This window comes from Stenella coeruleoalba, assembly GCF_951394435.1.
Source record: "Stenella coeruleoalba genome assembly, chromosome: 12".
Lineage (NCBI taxonomy): Eukaryota > Metazoa > Chordata > Mammalia > Artiodactyla > Delphinidae > Stenella > Stenella coeruleoalba.
In genome coordinates, this window is record NC_137158.1 from 82,641,303 (window position 1) to 82,645,814 (window position 4,512).

A 4,512-nucleotide genomic window follows, 5' to 3' on the forward strand; every position below is an offset into this window, starting at 1 on the left:
AAGATCAGTCTTTGAGGTGTATGATACTTAAAATATTCATTCAACAAACATCGATCTTCCTATATGCGAGGCTCTGGGGAAAAATATACAGTCTCTGTCCTCAACGAGGTCAAAATCTACCAGAGAATAACAACATTTTATGTCAATTTCTATATTACAAGGCAAAACCCCAAAATGTATGTGTCATATGAGAATCTCTGGATAAATGAGGAAGGAAGTTGATGATGTGGGAAACTGGGGGAGGTCTAGTGAGGAGGTGACATCTGAGTCCAGGGAGTCACCAAATACAGGAGGGACATAAGAGGATCTGTGAGGCGGAAAGGTCACTGGATTAGTGGCGAGCAGTGACCTGCAAACTTTTTTGATCATGTACCACTAAAAATCAAACAAACAAAAAAGTGAGCATGCATTCCACTAAAATATTTTATTTATAAAAGATAAAAGCTTATGGATTTATGGATATAACATGTAAATTATAAGGCATATATTAAGAGGAACAGACGAAAATGATAGAGTAGCCCTTGCATTTCTTGCTTCCTACTGGACCGTTAGACCTAGCTACGTTGGATGTTGCTGGTGTGGACCAGTGTGGGCAGGAAGATGGAGAGAAAAGAATCAGAGAGACTCTTGGAGGCATTAAGACAGTGCAGGCAAAAGCTATTATGGACCTAAGTAAGGTGGAGACAGAATGTGAGAAAAGGGACAGACTTTGAGAGAGAAAACTAGAGGATCGCCAAGAGTTAGGGAGAAAGAACTGTTAAAGATACTTCTGAGTTTTTTGTTTTATTTTGTTTTGAAATTATATGCCTTTGAGAAGATGTTGAATCCTTTGCTGAAAGAGAATGTAGAAGAAAAGGCAGATTTCGGGAGAAGATAATGAGCTTGTACGTTTCGAGTTCTAAGCCGCAGCGAAATCTGTTTGACTTCCATGGGGATCTGGAAATTTCTTTCCTGAAGTCCAGAGTGGAGCAGTGTCATCTGATTCAGAGGTGATGGCTAGCGGTAGGAGGGTATGGAGTTGCCCAGGGAAAGATTACAGAGTGAGGAGAAAATAAGCCAAGGACAGACTCCCAAGGACACAGAGGCCCAGGGGCAGTTACAGGGCAGGTTCCCCAGGAATAGACTCTGCGATGGAGGATCGTGAGCTTGTGAGAGAGTCTCAGGACCATCGCCTGTAAGGACTGAAGAAGCAGAGCTGAGTGGAGGAGATGCCGAGATGTGATGTGGTTTCAGCGGGTCTCAGTCGATGCCACGGGAGCTCTGAGTCTGACATGGCCCTTCACGAGGTACGCGGAGGTGTGGCTGGCAGGTTCCTACCGGCTCGCGGAGGGTGACTGTGTGCATCTCCCTGCAGCTCCTCATTCAGTGATGAGCTTCATCTGGAAATCGGCCGCAGTGGGTGGGAGTATTTACACCATGGAAATCGCCCAACAAACCAGGGCTTTTCTTCCCAGAGAACTGGTTGCTAAATACGTACCAGGATACACAGCGATGTCTCTAATGAGGTAAGGGGACGGAATCTTCTCAACTTTGCATTAACTAGTCGTTGGCTGGGGGCTGCCCCTGGAGAGGGGATATCATTCAGGTGGGGCATCTCCCTTCAGTTGAGGACCACACCCGGAAAAGAACACAGCTGTGAGCCTTCAGCAGTAGACATCCCCTGCATCTGGAGAAACTAGTGTCCTGAATGTGAAGGGGGAAAGTGGGCAGGGCACCGTCATCCACTACAGCCCACGTTTTGCACAACTGCTTCATATATTAAGTTCACCTCATCTGGAAATAGCTACTCTAGGATTCTGGTCAGTCTCTTTCCCTGGGAAACGTACAGGAGGAAGACTGGTCTGCTCAAGGTCACATGCTATTCATCGTTCCCCACCCCCTCCTTTTCCATCCATTCTAGATTCCCCTGCCACTCAGCCAGTACCTCTGCTGGTCTAGGCAGCCTTCCAGGTAGGATGACCCAAGTATTCATCTCCAGGGGTTGAAAATCCTGGTCATCATGCCCTTCCCAGGCTGTGGCTGTCACATGATGACTATTTACCATCAGAATTGAGCAGGGAAACATCAAGACCACCAGTGTGTAAATGTGCTCTTCGACACCCCCGTGTGGAAGGGCAGACTCTCCTGACGACCAGGGCCAATTCCCCCCCACTGACATGAAGAATCCTTTTTTTTTTTTTTTTTGCCAGCTCATCTCTTGGCACAGGGAGATCTGGTGGCCACTGTGGCCCCAAGGGAAGCATTCCTTCTCTGGAAACCAGGACCTCTCACCCTCCCCCCGACCCCAGATCCAGGATCCTTCTAGAGATTCATCCGTCCAACTTTTACCAAGTATGTTCCACGTGCAATGTTCTTCAGAATGAGTCCGGTTTCCTGTCTGGGAGGAGTTGAACCATTATTAGCCTGTGGTTTGGACTCAGAACAGGGATACAGCTGTGCTCCCTTTTTTTTTTTTTTTTTTGTGGAACGTGGGCCTCTCACTGTTGTGGCCTCTCCCGCTGCGGAGCACAGGCTCCGGACGCGCAGGCTCAGCGGCCATGGCCCACGGGCCCAGCTGCTCCACAGCATGTGGGATCTTCCCGGACCGGGGCACGAACCCACGTCCCCTGCATCGGCAGGCGGACTCTCAACCACTGCGCCACCAGGGAAGCCCCTAGGTCTTACTCTTTAATTGCTCGGGGGGTGTTATTTTTGCCTCTCCCACTAGGTTGTTGATTCTTTGATGCTTCTGGCTTTCCATGCTGTGTACCACAGCTGAGGAAAAGTCAAGGGCTGGTAACAGCAAACAGGGGGGTTGAATCATTTGATTCTTGCCAGAGAAAAGTTCACTGAGCCCTTCCTGGACTGAACTGATTTTCAACTTTATAATGAATAGGCCACGACAGATTCTTCTTCTATATGGTCCAAGCCTTCACGTTAGGCCATTTTTGCCAAATACCTGATCTAAAGCTTCCTCCTGGCATTTATCCCTCTTACTCAGTCTTCTTAGGAAAAACAGAAAATACTCACTCATAAGTATGTTACTTTTCTGCTCATTTATTTATCAGCAATTTTACTGAATTCTTCTTATGTGCACAGCATTGCATTGGTCACTTAGAAGCCACTGTGTTGAATGTGTTCCTGGTTTAAAAAGGTGATGAATAAACCCACGTACATACGGTCACCTCATCTTTGATAAAGGAGGCAAGAGTATACAATGGAGAAAAGACAACCTCTTCAATAACTGGTGCTGGGAAAACTGGATAGCTACATGTAGAAGAATGAAATTAGAACACTCCCTAACACCATGCACAAAAATAAACTCAAAATGGATTAAAGACCTAAATGTAATGCCAGACACTATAAAACTCTTAGAGGAAAACATAGGCAGAACACTCTGACATCAATCACAGCAAGATCCTTTTTGACCCACCTCCTGAAGAAATGGAAATAAAAACAAAAATAAACAAATGGGACCTAATGAAACTTAAAAGCTTTTGCACAGCAAAGGAAACCATAAACAAGATGAAAAGACAGCCCCAGAATGGGGGAAAATATTTGCAAACGAAGCAACTGACAAAGGATTAATCTCCAAAATATACAAGCAGCTCATGCAGCTCAATAACAAAAAAACAAACAACGCAACCCAGAAATGGTCAGAAGTCCTAAATAGACATTTCTCCAGAGAAGATATACAGACTGCCAAAAAAACACATGAAAGAATGCTCAACATCACTAATGATTAGAGAAATGCAAATCAAAACTACAATGAGGTATCACCTCACACGGGTCAGAATGGCAATCATCAAAAAGTCTACAAACAATAAATGCTGGAGAGGGTGTGGAGAAAAGGGAACCCTCTTGCACTGTTGGTGGGAATGTAAATTGATACAGCCACTATGGAGAACAGTATGGAGGTTCCTTAAAAAACTAAAAATAGAACTACCATACGACACAGCAATCCCACTCCTGGGCATATACCCTGAGAAAACCATAATTCAAAAAGTGTCATGTACCACAGTGTTCATTGCAGCACTATTTACAATACCCAGGACATGGAAGCAACCTAAGTGTCCATCAACAGATGAATGGATAAAGAAGACGGGGCACATATATACAATGGAATATTACTCAGCCGTATAAAGAAACAAAATTGAGTTATTTGTAGTGAGGTGGATGGACCTAGAGTCTGTCATACAGAGTGAAGTAAGTCAGAAAGAGAAAAACAAATACTGTATGCTAACACATATACATGGAATCTAAGAAAAAAAAAAAAAAAAAAAAGGGCATGAAGAACGTAGGCGCAGGATGGGAATAAAGGCACAGACCTACTAGAGAATGGACTTGAGGACACGGGGAGGGCGAAGGGTAAACTGGGACAAAGTGAGAGAATGGCATGGACATATATACACTACCAAATCAGTAGCTAGTGGGAAGCAGCTGCATAGCACAGGGAGATCAGCTCGGTGCTTTGTGGCCACATAGAGGGGTGGGATAGGGAGGATGGGAGGGAGGGAGACACAAGAGGGAAGA